This window comes from Mobula birostris, chromosome X (genome assembly GCF_030028105.1).
Source record: "Mobula birostris isolate sMobBir1 chromosome X, sMobBir1.hap1, whole genome shotgun sequence".
Taxonomy (NCBI): Eukaryota; Metazoa; Chordata; class Chondrichthyes; order Myliobatiformes; family Myliobatidae; genus Mobula; species Mobula birostris.
The window spans coordinates 24,813,790-24,830,241 of NC_092402.1; positions in this window are offsets into that span (position 1 = coordinate 24,813,790).

Here is a 16,452-nt window from a genome sequence, read left to right on the forward strand (position 1 = left end):
ATGTCAAACTCTAAATACGTGCGGTCCCACTGCTTCCTCGCATTCCGGAACCTCTGCCGGTATGCCTCCGGGACCAACTCATAAATCCTGAGGATGGCCTCTTTTACCACCTCATACCTCTGGGCATCTTCCGCGGACAAAACGGAGTAAGCTTCTTGGGCTTTCCCTTTCAGTACACTCTGAAGTAACACAGCCCACTTATCCCTCGGCCAGTCCTGACTTATAGCCACTTTTTCAAAGTGGAGGAAGTACCGATCCACGTCGGTATTGTCAAATGGGGGAACCAGCCTAACCTCCTGGGTCGCCCGGAACCCGCCACCTTGGTTTGGCACGAGCCCCTGCTCTGCCCTTAACCTTAACTTCTCCAATTCGAATTCCCTTTCCCTCTGTTTCTCCTCTCTCTCCAACTGTCCGTCCCTCTCTTTCTCTTCTCTCTCCAACTGTCTCTCTCTCTCTCCTTCTCTTCTAGCTCCAACTGTCGTACCCGGAACTCGTGCTCGAGTCTCAGTTTTTCAGGCTGCACCTGTACCGCGTCTCCGGCAGGTTTTTCAATAGACACCACCTCCAGCTCGCCTTGGGGAAACACACCCTTAGATACATAATGCTCTACAATAGCTCTGTGTATCTCCTCTCTCCTCATTGTCGACTTCACCTTAGCAAGATTCAACCGTTTGGCCACAGCTACCAATTCCGATTTCCTGGCATCCTCTCGTGCCTCCAAGGTCGGCGCCTTTATAAATTCCTCAGCCTCCATTTCTGCTGTTTGTCTTTTCTTTCTTTCGGGAATTTTAACCCAACCAATTTACTCCGTCCCAAATTTAGCGTTCAAAATCCTGGACGAGCCCCCACTTATGTTACGTACCCCATAACTGGGTTGCCAAACCAGCAGAAATGGATCACTCAGTTGGAGTCTGGATTACTAGAACTAAGAAAGTTTTATTAAAGAAACAAGCAACACAGTAATCGAAACGATAATAAATGCAACAGTTCAGCAATGATAACCACACATGTGCACAGAATTAAGTTAACAGCATCAATCAAGCTCTATCGTTGTCTAGGGGTAAATGACCAATTTCAGAGTGACACAAAGTTCAGTCCAATTTAGTAGTTCAGTTCGCAGTAATCGTTGCCATGGTGATGGACAACGTGGGGGGAGAGAGAGAGAGAACGGGAACGACTGATCATTCAGAAACGGCTTCCACTCACAGACCAGCGATAATTGCTCACAAGCAGATTTTGGGCAGGTCCTTGATGATGTCACCTGAGGTCACCGACTGTGAACCCTCCTCCAGATGCGGTCGATCCTCTGCAGTGAACTCGGCACCCAAGCAAGGGCGGACACACACCGGGTTCCCGCTGATCGTATCTTTCCACCCTGTGCGTTGTCCGGTACTTCCCACCGACTCGTGAGAGGCACACCGCTTCCAGGGTCTTGTTACCTCGGGTGTCGTGTGTCCTGCCTTAGCGAGCCTGTCCCTTTTTATCCCCCTACTGGGGTATCGCCTGTCCATCACTTCAAACAGTTCAGGGTTCAAAGGGTGAGCCGCTACAGACAGCTCTCTCGCCCGTCCCTTCATTACACATCTCCAGATCGCCTGTCCATCACTTCAAATAGTTCAGGGTTCAAAGGGGGAGCCGCTCCAGACAGCTCTCTCACCCGTCCCTTTATTACACATCTCCAGACGCTGCTCCATTGTTCCTTATCTCTCCTTCCCCTGAGGACAGGTGGCAGACCAACTGCTGATGTCACTGATGCTAACCCAGGCCAGCAAACATCTTAGTTTTATGTGTATTCTCGTCACATTAGTAAGAGGTTTGAAAGTGGGAGGGGGAGGGGGAGATCCAAAATGATAGGAGAAGACAGGAGGGGGAGGGATGGAGCCAAGAGCTGGACAGGTGATTGGCAAAAGGGATATGAGAGGATCATGGGACAGGAGGCCCAGGGAGAAAGACAAGCGGGGGGACCCAGAGGATGGGCAAGGGGTATAGTCAGAGGGACAGAGGGAGAAAAAGGAGAGTGAGAGAAAGAATGTGTGTATAAAAATAATTAACAGATGGGGTACGAGGGGGAGGCGGGGCACCAGCGGAAGTTAGAGAAGTCGATGTTCACGCCATCAGGTTGGAGGCTACCGAGATAGAATATAAGGTGTTGTTCCTCCAACCTGAGTGCGGCTTCATTTTACAGTAGAGGAGGCCGTGGATAGACGTGTCAGAATGGGAATGGGATGTGGAATTAAAATGTGTGGCCACTGGGAGATCCTGCTTTCTCTGGCAGACAGAGCGTAGGTGTTCAGCAAAGCGGTCTCCCAGTCTGCGTCAGGTCTCGCCAATATATAGAAGGCCACATCGGGAGCACCGGACGCAGTATATCACCCCAGTTCACTCACAGGTGAAGTGTTGCCTCACCTGGAAGGACTGTTTGGGGCCCTGAATGGTGGTAAGGGAGGAAGTGTAAGGGCATGTGTAGCACTTGTTCCGCTTACAAGGATAAGTGCCAGGAGGGAGATCGGTGGGGAGGAATGGGGGGGACGAATGGACAAGGGAGTCGCGTAGGGAGCGATCCCTGTGGAAAGCAGGGGGGGGGGGAGGGAGGGAAAGATGTGCTTAGTGGTGGGATCCCGTTGGAGGTGGTGGAAGTTGCGGAGAATAATATGTTGGACCCGGAGGCTGGTGGGGTGGTAGGTGAGGACCAGGGGAACCCTATTCCTAGTGGGGTGGTGGGAGGATGGAGTGAGAGCAGATGTACGTGAAATGGGGGAGATGCGTTTAAGAGCAGAGTTGATAGTGGAGGAAGGGAAGCCCCTTTCTTTAAAAAAGGAAGACATCTCCCTCGTCCTAGAATGAAAAGCCTCATCCTGAGAGCAGATGCGGCGGAGATGAAGGAATTGCGAGAAGGGGATGGCGTTTTTGCAAGAGACAGGGTGAGAAGAGGAATAGTCCAGATAGCTGTGAGAGTCAGTAGGCTTATAGTAGACATCAGTGGATAAGCTGTCTCCAGAGACAGAGACAGAAAGATCTAGAAAGGGGAGGGAGGTGTCGGAAATGGACCAGGTAAACTTGAGGGCAGGGTGAAAGTTGGATGCAAAGTTAATAAAGTCAACAAGTTCTGCATGCGTGCAGGAAGCAGCGCCAATGCAGTCGTCGATGTAGTGAAGGAAAAGTGGGGGACAGATACCAGAATAGGCACGGAAAATAGATTGTTCCACAAACCCAACAAAAAGGCAGGCATAGCTAGGACCCATACGAGTGCCCATAGCTACACCTTTAGTTTGGAGGAAGTGGGAGGAGCCAAAGGAGAAATTATTAAGAGTAAGGACTTATTCCACTAGACGGAGCAGAGCGGTGGTAGGGGGGAACCGATTAGGTCTGGAATCCAAAAAGAAGCGTAGAGCTTTGAGACCTTCCTGAAAGATCACAAATGTGATCATCTGATAGGCTGAAGAGGATAAAGATCTATGTCCATCATTGGCAAACCAATAATTGCCGTAATAGGATGGGGTTGTAAATCAAAACGCAAAACTGTTGAAACGATATCAAAAATATCTTTCCAAATTTTTTCCAAGAGAGGGCAAGACCAGAACATATCAATCAAAGAAGCCACCTCAGAGTGACATCTGTCACAAATGGGATTTATATGGGAGTGAAAACAAGCTAGTTTATCTTTAGACATGTGGGCCCCATGCAGTACCTTAAATTGTATCAGCGTATCTATAGCACATATAGGAGGAAGAGCTAACTAATTGAAAAATTTTCTCCCATTTCTCTATAGATAAGTGAAGTTGAAGTTCCCTTTCCCATTTATTTTAAATTTTATCAGATATACCTGGCTGTATTTTCATAATGATATCATATATAGTTGCTATTAATCCCTTCTAATAAGGATTTAAACCTAAAATGTTTTCCGTGATATCAGTTGGGTATGAGATCGGAAATGTAAGCAACATGGTAGACCTTTGTAAAAATTCTATTTAGAATTTTTTTTGTAGTTTTTTTTTATAAGCCTTCAGTTTCATGAGATTAAGCTTTAACAGAAGAGAATGTTCATGGGGATTAATTTTGACATGTAGAAGTAGAAGGACATTGTAAATAGGGACTAGTTACAGCAGAAGCAATCTCACCAGTTCTTCACTTGGATTTGGAGCACCTAGACAACAGTGAAACATACATCAGGCTGTTGCTTATCAATTACAGCTGGGCATTCAACACCATTAACCCCTCACCTATGTCTCCCTCTGCAAGTGGATCATTGACTTCATATTGGGTTACCACAGTCAGTATGGATTGATACTTACATTTCCTTGCTGACGCATCTCAAAGTTGTGTGCTTAGACCACTGCTCTCTACCCTCATTACTGTGTGGCTAAGCACAAGTCAACCACCATCTATAAATTCACTAATTATACCAATTGTTTCAGAATTTTAGATGGTGACAAGGCAGCGTGAGGTAGTTCAGCTGATTCAATGGTATCACAACATCACTCTTGACATCAGCAAGAACAAGGAATTGATAGTGGACTTCGGAAAGGAGTCAGTGGTGGAATGAATGAGCAGCTTCATGTTCCTGGGAATTAACCTCTCAGAGGATCTATCCTGGGCTTAAAACATTAATGCAGTTATGAAAAAGGCAAGCCAGTAGCTCTAATTCAGTTCTGCTCCTATGTCTTATGGTCTTATGGTTCTATATGGTGACATGTATGTACTCTGATAATGAATTTTACTTTGCACTTTGAACTTTAAACGATGTCAATAAGCAATCAACTCCCATTCTGTGTTTACTGTTACAATACGTAACAGTGTTGTAACTAGAAACACTGACAAGATAAATATGTTGAAGCTCTAAAATGTTTCAAAGTAAAGGTTGTGGTATGTTTATTATTTAGAGCATTTCTGGACAATAGTCATTAACATATAATTATTTACAGGGTATTTCATAATTATATTAATATAGATTTAAAAATTATATTAGCCTAATTTCAAAATTATATTAACATTATACTAAAGAAAATTCCAGCTGCACAGCAACAAAGGTTATGTACACTGGAATATTTCAGTTACTGCGTGGCCGCGCACCTGCTCAGATTAGAGGGAACGGTGGTCCTGGTCCCAATTCTTTTATGAAATTCTTCCTGTTTGTTAACTGTTTTCTGACAAAAAGCATGTCAGAAAATTATTCTGCAAGTATCAGATTATTTTACATTTTTCATGTAAAACAATTCGTGGTGAATTGGCACTATTCTCAATGACAGTGGTGAGGATAATTGGGAAGGGTGTGAAAAAATGTGGCTAATTTGTTATAAGTGGACCAAATCTAACTTACTTACTTCAAATAACCTACCCAGTACTTTTTTGGACTGTAGGAGGAAACCGGGGTATCTGGGCAAATCCCATGCATTCCATGGGGAGAACGTACATAGACTCCTTACTGAACAGCACCAGAATTGAACTCTGAACTCCAGAATGCACTGAGCTGTTGTAGCATCATGCTAACCGCTACGCTACCGTAGCACCCAACTTGTTGTTGTTTGAGCCAATTGTACTTGGTTCAAAATTAAATTGTGTATTACTGTTATGTGACTGAAAAATAATTCCCTTCCAAAATGAACTGTAAGGATAGCTGTTTCCCAGTTAGACATTTATCATGAGCTGATCCATTCTCCCATTTAGTCCCAGTCCCCCACCTTCTCACCATAACCTTTGATGCCCTGGCTACTCAGATACCTATCAATCTCTGCCTTAAATACACCCAATGACTTGGCCTCCACTGCTGCCCGTGGCAACAAATTCCATAGATTCACCACCCTCTGACTAAAAAAATTTCTTCTCATTTCTGTTCTGAATGGGTGCCCTTCAATCCTTAAGTCTTGCCCTCTCGTACTAGACTCCCCCATCATGGGAAGCAACTTTGCCACATCCACTCTGTCCATGCCTTTCAAGATTCGAAATGTTTCTATGAGGTCTCCCCTCATTCTTCTAAACTCCAAGGAATACAGTCCAAGAGCGAACAAACGTTCCTCATATGTTAACCCTCTCATTCCCGAAATCATTCTAGTGAATCTTCTCTGTACCCTCTCCAACGTCAGAACATCCTTTCTTAAATAAGGAGACCAAAACTGCCCACAGTACTCCAAGTGAGGTCTCACCAGTGCCTTATAGAGCCTCAACATCACATCCCTGCTCCTATACTCTATTCCTTTAGAAATGAATGCCAACATTGCATTTGCCTTCTTCACTACCGACTCAACCTGGAGGTTAACCTTAAGGGTATCCTGTACGAGGACTCCCAAGTCCCGTTGCATCTCAGAACTTTGAATTCTTTCCCCATTTAAATAATAGTCTGCCCGTTTATTTTTTCTGTCAAAGTGCATAACCATACACTTTCCTAGTTGTTTCACTTCAGTCTGGAAGTTGACCTTTGAATCTCTGCTGTGACAACATAATTCCCTGTCCCAGAGCAACTATCACAAGACTCCAAGGACAACAAAGACTTCCCAGTCTAGTACTAGATTGACACCTCTTTCAAATAAAACCATTCCTTGCCTTTCATCTTTCGGTCTGTTTGCATAAAACCCTGGTCACCATTCAATAATCTCTATCTTAACCTTGTGATTTGACAGCTAAAGGCTGGAATCTCCAATCCATTATTGCTTCTCCACCATGTAGATTGTTGCTGTACTTGATCCTCATTGCAATTCCCCTATCCCTCTCTCTACCATTTCCTCAGCTGCCCTAGCTGGGACTCAGGCACAATTGTTCAAATATAAAATTGCCAGAAATTGCTAATGAAAACTATTAAGCAATATGCAGTACATCACAGATCCACAAAAGGTGCTTGAGTTACTAGATAACCTGCTCCAATTTTTACATTGTTGGAGACCATAATCATAAGGAGAGTTTGATAATACTAGTTTAAGCTCACTACGGTAGAGAAATGTAATACTAATTCCTTGAAATAATGACAGTTATGAAAGTTACAAAAAGAATTGACTTGGTTCATGATAAAAAGTTATCAACTTAAAATTGTTATTAAAGATGTGAGGAGGGAGGTAAGAAGAACATTTTTAAAATAGATGTTGGAACAAAGAACACCTTTTCAGTGGGGTGGGCTATTGCAACTGCTATAAATAAGCAGAAAAACATCTCAAATTGAGACATACTGCTTTTGGGAGAGAACAGGACAGTTGAATTTATTTTGGATTCTAGCAAAGTCTTAAAGCAGGTATAAATTGTTGTCCATAGTCTTTAGAAACTTCAATTTGGGATTTGTAACAATGTTATTAAGTTAACAAGGCTCGTGATGGGATAGAAGAACAACTAGAAACTTGTCTCCAGTCCATTCTGCACAATGTGAAGTATAGTTTTCGAAATTGGCAAATTAGTTTAGCTTTGTTACACGTACTGAGATACAATGAAGATCTGTTTTTCATGCCTTCCATACAGATCATTTCATTACATCAATACATTAAGGTAGTACAAGGGAAAAGTTGCAATATAATGCAGAATAACGTGTTACAATTACAGAGAAAGTGAAGTGCAGGCAGACAGTAAGGTGTAAGACCATGATGAGGTAGATTGTGAAGTCAGAAGTCCATATTATTGTATTGGAGACCATTCAATAGTCTTGTAACAATGATAGAAATATGTCCTGGAGCTTGGTGGTACGTGCTTTCAGGCTTTTTTTTTAAAAATCTGCCCAGTTGGAAGTGGGGAAAGAAGACAATTTTAAAAAAGCTTTGATAGAGGTGATGGAGGGGAGGCTGGTTACCTGACTCCACAGCTGTGTGGAGTTTGTACATTTGGAGCTGCATGGGCCACTTGTGATTTTATGATAAAATCTTGCTGCAGTGATGATGCCATCAGGTAATGCACACATTTTAGTTAAGAGTAATGGGGAAAGATAGCAGGGAAACAGGTCTTCAGTCCACCAAATCCACAATGACAATCAAACATCCATTTATGTGAATCCTACACTAATTTATTGTTTTATTCTCCCCACTTCCTTATCAGTTCTCAATAGATTACATACACTAAGGACAATTTGTAGTGGCAAATTAACTTGCCAACCCTCATATCTTTGGGATGGGGGAGGAAACCAAAGCACCTAGAGGAAATCCCTAATAGTCTCAGGAAGAACATACAGATTTCAGACAGACAGCACCTGAGATCTGGATTGAAGCCAGGTCTCTGCTGCTACAAGATAACAGCTTTGCCATCTGCTCTCAGAGTCCTAATAGTTAAAATGGAGGGAAAGGAAATCAGGCTTCTACCTGTCCACCATTTTAACCTTGTTTCTCCGTTCTCTGCAAGTCTGGCAGGGCTTAGATTGGGATCTTATTATTTGAATTGATATTTATGCAGTAACACAACATTCCTGTAATTTGATTGTTTCAGGAATCCTTCAGAGGTTTGTATTGTTACAAGAAATAACTTTTATAGCATTGTTCACATTGTTCCCAGATGCATACTGAAAAAAAATCCAAATATATTCTGGATCATGTGACTGGAAATTCTGGGGTGCATCCAACTGATACTGAATCAAGGCACCTATCACATTTCTCTAATGGACACCCAACATTGAATACATATATAATTAAAAGTTTACCACACAGGAATGAAGTCAAGTTCATGAGGGAAACATGGGAAGGGCCTGCTGGGTGGAGAGGTAACCGACTGGAGGGATGAAAAGTGGGTAAGCCATTGTGAGAAGGTGGAATTGGGGGTTTGGGTGACCATTGACTGAGAGGGGTGCTCTGCAAAGAAGATCAGCAGGTGAGGCATGTGATTGATAGAGGATTTTAAAAGTGGTGGATCAGCAAGTTGGGACTCTGGAAGAATATTGGGTGTGGCAGGGGTGGAGCATTAAGCATAAGGTTGCCTTGGTGGACATTGGAGGTTTGAGAATTCATGCATAGGGATTTGGATAAATTAGGTGTGAGGGCGGGTCTGTTGTTCTATATTGGAGACTTGAGTTATCAGTGTTAATTGAGGGACTTACCTTACAGGTTCCAATCTAGTAAGGGACAGTAAAACATGGTTTACCCTGGAGTGTTCAAGTACGGTTGCTTCCAGAATATCTTTGCTTCCCTGTAGTACCCCATAGAGAGTGTAGTACATGCATAACTTGTGTGGTTTTTGCAGCAGTATTCCTAAAGTGACGTGTTATGACCCAAAGGGTTATGATAGTATTTATTCCCAAAAAAAGATGATTTTGAAATCACATGAACCTCAAAAAAATTGTTAAGTTCTTGAATTTCTAGGCAAAGGAGACTTAACCTCATGTGTTCTTGGTATTTTTTATAATTTCTCCTTTGGCTCCTCCCACTTCCTCCAAACTAAAGGTGTAGCCATGTGTAGCCTTTTTGTTGGCTTTGTGGAACAATCCATGTTCCAAACCTATACTGGTATCTGTCCCCCACTTTTCCTTCGCTACATCGATGACTGCATTGGTGCTGCTTCCTGCACGCATGCTGAGCTCATTGACTTCATTAACTTTGCCTCTAACTTTCATCCTGCCCCCAAGTTTACCTGGTCCATTTCCGACACCTCCCTCCCCTTTCTAGATCTTTCTGTCTCTATCTCTGGAGACAGCTTATCTACTGATGTCTACTATATTATCTACTGATGCCTATGGACTCTCACAGCTATCTGGACTATTCCTCTTCTCACCCTGTCTCTTGCAAAAATACCATCCCCTTCTCGCAATTCCTCCATCTCCGCCGCATCTGCTCTCAGGATGAGGCTCTTCATTCCAGGCCGAAGGAGATGTCTTTCTTTTTTAAAGAAAGGGGCTTCCCTTCCTCCACCATCAACTCTGCTCTCAATCACATCTCTGCCATTTCACGCACATCTGCTCTCACCCCATCCTCCCGCCACCCCACTAGGAATAGGGTTCCCCTTGTCCTCACCTACCACCCCTCCAGCCTCCGGGTCCAACATATAATTCTCCGTAACTTCCGCCACCTCCAATGAGATCCCACCATTAAGCACATCTTTCCCTCCCCCTCTCTCTCTGCCTTCCACAGGGATTGCTCCCGACGCGACTCCCTTGTCCATTCGTTCCCCCCTCCATCCCTCCCCACCAATCTCCCTCCCGGCACTTATCCTTGTAAGCGGAACAAGTGCTACACATGCCCTTACACTTCCTCCCTCACTACCATTCAGGGTCCCAGACAGTCCTTCCAGGTGAAGTGACACTTCACCTGTGAGTCGGCTATGCGGCCTTCTATATATTGGCGAGACATGACGCAGACTGGGAGACTGTTTTGCTGAACACCTACGCTCTGTCCTCCAGAGAAAGCAGGATCTCCCAGTGGCCACACATTTTAACTCCATGTCCATTTCCCATTCTGATATGTCTATCCACGGCCTCCTCTACTGTAAAGATGAAGCCGCACTCAGGTTGGAGGAACAACACCTTATATTCTGACTGGGTAGCCTCCAACCTGATGGCATGAACATTGACTTCTCTAACTTCCGTTAATGCCCCACCTCCCCCTCGTACCCCATCCGTTATTGCCCATCCTCTGGGCTTCCCCCCCCCTTTTCTTTCTCTCTAGGCCTCCTGCCCCATGATCCTCTCATATCCCTTTTGCCAATCACCTGTCCAGCTCTTGGCTCCATCCCACCCCCTCCTGTCTTCTCCTATCATTTTGGATCTCCCCCTCCCCCTCCCACTTTCAAATCTCTTACTAGCTCTTCTTTCAGTTAGTCCTGACAAAGGGTCTCGGCCTGAAACGTCAACTGTACTTCTTCCTATAGGTGCTGCCTGGCCTGCTGCATTCAGCAGCAACTTTTATGTGTGTTGCTTGAAATTCCAGCATCTGCAGATTTCCTCGTGTTTGGTATTTTTTCATTACTTTTCAAATATTTGTACCATTCTTGTCTTAATAGTTCTGTGTATAATCTTGCTCATTTTGTCACAGGTTTTAATTTTAAAAAAGGCTGAAAAGTTTGCACTTATGATGTAGATAAGATCATTGAATGAGATCTTATGACCTGTGTTGTCATCTGCTATTGTTTATGGCTTGCTGCCTCACTTGAGTTTTGCAAGAGATCTGTGTGAATTATGAAAACCATGCTATTGCTTTTATCAAAACTGTAGGAAGAAAGTCGAAACCATATGGAGTAACTAGGGACAATGACAGTTTAAATATCATTAGCTTCATCCATGGGACTTTGAGAAAGACAGTGTAATAAACTCTTACTGCCTAAGTCTTCACAGTTCACATCTCATGAATGCCGTAGATGTCATGTTTGTGCCCACTCCCACCCACCTGTAACATGCTTTTCTCATGATCAAAGCCTAAACCATAATTGCTGAGATAATGATCTGAAAATGACTCACTAAATCCTGCATTATTCTATTAATTGCAGTTTAGATGGCCTGAAACAAGAAAAATAATTATAATGATTATTACAATGATAATGCAGTTGTCAAAGTGTGTTACCAATCTGCTTGTATAGATCATTTATGCCTGCAATCTTTAGAGAAACATAAACTCATAAATATATGTTTGGGAAATCATTTTTTGTTTTATCACAGATGATGTAGTGACACAAATTACATTGTTGTTCATCAGCTGAACAGATGAGTTGTTAAAACTTTGGACAAAAATTTTACATTTATCTTTTTGACAAATCTGTTTCCATAATTGTTCATCATGACTTCAAAATGAAGTTTTATATAAAATCTATATTGATGGTTCTGCCATAGCTGTTGTGATATTATTTCAATCTCATGACATATTTACACAGCACAGACTTCTATTACTATTCCAACAAAGTGTTTAGAAACTACTAGTAACACACACAAAATGCTGGAAGAATCCAGCAGGGCAGGCAGCACCTATGGAAAAACACGCACAAAAATGGTGGTGAACGCGGCAGGCCAAGCAGCATCTATAGGAAGACGTACAGTCGACGTTTCGGGCCGAGACCCTTCATCTGCCTGGCCTGCTGCGTTCACCAGCATTTTGTGTGTGTGTGTCACTTGAATTACCAGCATCTGCAGATTTCCTTGTGTCTGCATCTATGGAAAAAGTACAGTTGACATTTCAGGCCAAGACCCTTTGGCAGGACTGGAGAAAAAACGCTGAGGAGTAGATTTGGAAGGTGGGGGGGAGGGGAAAGAGAAACACCAGGTGATAAGTGAAACCTGGAGGGGAAGAGATGAAGCAAAGAGCTGGGAAGTTGATTGGTGAAAGAGACAGAAGGCCATGGAAGAAAGAAAAGGGTGGAGGAGCACCAGATGGAGGTGATAGGCAGGCGAGGAGATAAGGTGAGAGCGGGAAGAGGGGATGGGGAATGGTGAAGGTGGGGGGTGGGTGGCGGGCACTACTGGAAGTTTGAGAAATCGATGTTCCCATTTCCATTCTGATAGGTCTATCCATGGCCTTCTCCACTGTTGTGTCGTGATGAGGCCACACTTAGGTTGGAGGCCCCATTCCATTTAGGTAGCCTCCAACCTGATGGCATGAACATCGATTTCTAAAACTTCTGGTAATGCCCACTACCCCACCTCCTTCACTATTTCCCATCCCCTTTTCCGTCTCTCACCTTATCTCCTTGCCTGCCCATTGCCTCCCTCTGGTGCTCCTCCCTCTTCTTTCTTCCATGGCCTTCTGTCTCTTTCACCAATCAATTTCCCACCACTTTACTTCATATCTCCCCCTCTAGGTTTCACTGATCACCTTGTGTTTCTCTCTCCCCAACCTCACCTCTTAAATCTACTCCTCAGCTTTTTTCGATAGCCTGCTGAAGGGTTTCGGCCCAAAACATCGACTGTACTCTTTTCCTAGATGCTGCCTGGCTTGCTGAGTTCCTCTAGCATTCTGTATGTATTGCTTGGATTTCCAGCATCTGCAGATTTTCTCTTGTTTATTTTTAGAAAATACTGATGTGAAGAACAAAAAATGTGTCTGGAAGAACAAAAACATGGTAAGAGCAGGACTATTACTTGCATTTCTGGCCAGGAAATTGGGAATAGTGGTTAGGAGTTGTATACGTTGAAGTCAGAATTGAGGTTGGAGATTATTAACTATGTTCAGGAACATGAGCAGCAGAAGCAAGTGGAGGCTGGTTAGCTCCTCCTATCTGCCTTGCTGATCTTTTAATTCAGCCTCACTTTTCTTAACCCCATCTTATTTGATTCCATCTGTACCCAAGAAGGGAAACTTTTGCCTCTGCAACTTTCCAGGGATTATTTAGAGACCTTAAATAAAATGTCTGGAATTTGGTGTGGGGGTAGGGATTAAAAATACTGATTGTTGAGGATTTGTTAAGGGAGAGAAAACAGAGAATAGGAATAAATGAGCCTCTTGGGTTGGGTAAAAATAATGTTGTGGTGCTGGGTTCCAAGTTATCCAAAGTCTATATCAATGATTTGGATGAGGAGATCATGTACATTACTTAAGTCTGCTGAAGATACAAAGCTAGTTAGCTTTGTGTGTTTCGGAGGGATACAGGCAGGTGAAATGAATGGGTGAGGACATGGCAACTGGGATATAAGGTGGTGTCACTCAGTTCAGACAAACTATAGGAATATGGAGTATTCTTTTTAAAATGGTGAGAGATTTCGAAGGTATTGTTGTTCGGTGGAACATGAGTGCCCTGTACTCAAATTTAAGCAAGTCAATGCGCAGGTACATCAATCACTTTGGAAGAAGAGTGGTAAGTTTGCTTCCATTGCAAGAGGATTTGAGTCCAAGAGTGCTGAGGTCTTGCTCCATTATAATGGGCCGTGGTGTGAGATAGCTTGATTACTCTGTATATGTTTGGTCTCTGCTTGAAGAAGACGGAGACAAAGGTTCACCACATGTCATGTGAGGTAAAGTTAAGCAGAATGAACCCATAATCTTGAGAGTTTCGAAAAATGAGAATTGGTTGTGATGCCTGAAACCATGAGTCATAGTTTCAAAATCAAGGTTTGACTATTCAGCTCTGAAGTGAAAAGAATTTTTTTTCTATTCATGGGGTGGTGAATTTTGGGTATGGAGGCACAGACATTGAATATATTCAAGACAGGAATTATTTAGGGAGTTAAGGTTTATCGAGTTACTATGGGAAAGTGGTGCTGAGGTTAAAGACCAGGCATGAATTTATTGAATGCCAGAACAGGAACAAGGAACAGGAATGTTCTGCTTCTGCTATATCTTGTATCTTATTCACAGGAACTTGCAATTGATGATACTAAACTGCAAAAGGCAGTAACTGCTTGCCTGCCTGGCTGGTCAATTGAACCAACCGTGATACTGCTAAAATAAGCAGGACCTTGTGTTAGTGACTCTGCCTGGCTATCAATATATTTTCTGTCAAATGCCACGGTTTTAAGGATACTTGGAGAGTTTGCATTGTACCTCCTGATTTTCATTGGTCAAGTACACTACAGATAATATCAACTCTGTGGATGTGTCGGCCGAAGTGACTTATTTGGGTCATATTGTGTGGATTGAATTCAATTCTTCCTAAATCAGGATCTCAAATATGCCTCATGCACATGTTGAAGGGCTGCTGTATGGGAGACTCACACAGACCTGCTCAGCTGGCATTGGAAAGAGGCTTTGGATAGCACGCATGGTATTTTGATGTCTAAAGCTATAATGGGACAGAGATTTTTGTTGGATATAGATGCTAACTACGTAACCATGCTATCATTGATGCCATCATGCATTGTATTGTGTGTGTGTCGGTGCATTTAAGAGCATGGTTTATAAGATAATACCTAATATCATAAATGTTAATAAATTCAGTCAAGACAAGAATTTGTGTACAGTTAATAATAGTATGGTATTCTATGATCATTGTAATTATTTAATTTATAATGCATCTTTATTATTGGTTGATTGATATGTTCATTTGTTTTCTACAACTTTCCTTGAGCATTTCAGTACTGAATCATTCTGTTCATTAAATGTCACAGCTTTTACTGCATTTGCAATAAAAACTACAGCAGGCAGCTTCTTTGCAGTCATTGTTCTGATTATTGTCGTCTTAATCCTACTCAGCATGACTTACTGGCACAGTCGCACAACAAATTAGAATACGAATAATTTTTGCAACAGCATCAATTATGAAGGATTTATACTCTGTCACAAAGATTACATTGATCAAACAACTAAATGGTATAAGTGAATTAATGTTCATGAAAAACCATCATACAGCCTCTGCTCAATCCAAAAACATGATCACGATTCTGCAATATCGAATTAAATAAGCCCACAATTTACTTACATGTTTGCTCTGAACAACCAAACGATGAGGAATTAATCAATGGCATACAGGTTTTCCTGCGCTTCTATATCATCACACATATTTTAATCCAACTGGAAAATAGGTTACTGGTTTATAATGAATTCAAATTAAACTAACTGTGCAAATAATGAAGGGTTTAGGTTTAACCTGGATTATCTGTAGTTAGATGCACAATGGGCCATTTGGTACAATTAATCTATACCAATTATGATGCGACACTCAGTCTTCCTCCTTTTTCACTCTTCATCCTTTATCACCAACAAATCTAATTGCTTTCTCCCGAATGTTTACAGGACCTTTCCAGGTTATGATAGGCTTCTGCTTTTGAGAACTGATTGTAACCTGAACAATTCATAATTCAGAAGCAAGTAGTTCAGGCTCACTAACCCAGTGTTCCCAGCTCTGCTTAGCTCAGTTGTAGCTTTGGAGGAGGAAGGGGAGAGAATGCAGGCAGAATTCCCCCTGTTTCAACCAGCAGAATATGCCTACAGCATACAGCAGCTGCCAAATTGATTCTGCTGGTCTCCCAAACATTCCATGAGTCAGGTACTTGTAATCTGGAGAGGACCTGTATCATGTTTTTCTCTTTCTCCTCCTGATCCTCCTCCTCTTTCTCTGCCCATCATCCACACTCCTCCCACTAGTTTCCCTTCCTATCATCTTCCCTGTATTCAAACCTCCAGTGTCCCCTCCTACCATATTCCATTATCTTTGCCATCTGTCACTTCACCTATCACCTCTCAGCTTCTGACGTCATTCACACCCTCATCTGCCTACTACCCTCTCACTTGTATCCACTTATCACATACATCATCCTGCTCCACTTCTTCATTCATTTTTATACAAGCTTTTTCCTCTTTCCTTTCCAGTCTAGGTGAAGGGTTTCAACCTGGAACATCAACTGTCGATTTGCCTTCAGAGATGTTGGCTGACCTGCTGAGTTCTCCAGAACCTTTCATGTTGCTCCGCATACAGCATCTGCAGTCTCTGTACTTTTTTCTTTTACCTTATGAAACACCCTAGTTTCCTTGGCTGCATAAGTCTAGGGAAGACAATCTTCAGCCCTGCCAAACTCGTGAGATTGAGGTGCATTGGATCCCACCCCAAACCCCGGTTTGTGTGGATGCTGTGTAATTTGCTACCCTGTTACAAATTAATGCCACAAAATAACAGACAGTACACTGCATACAATTAAAGGAATTATAT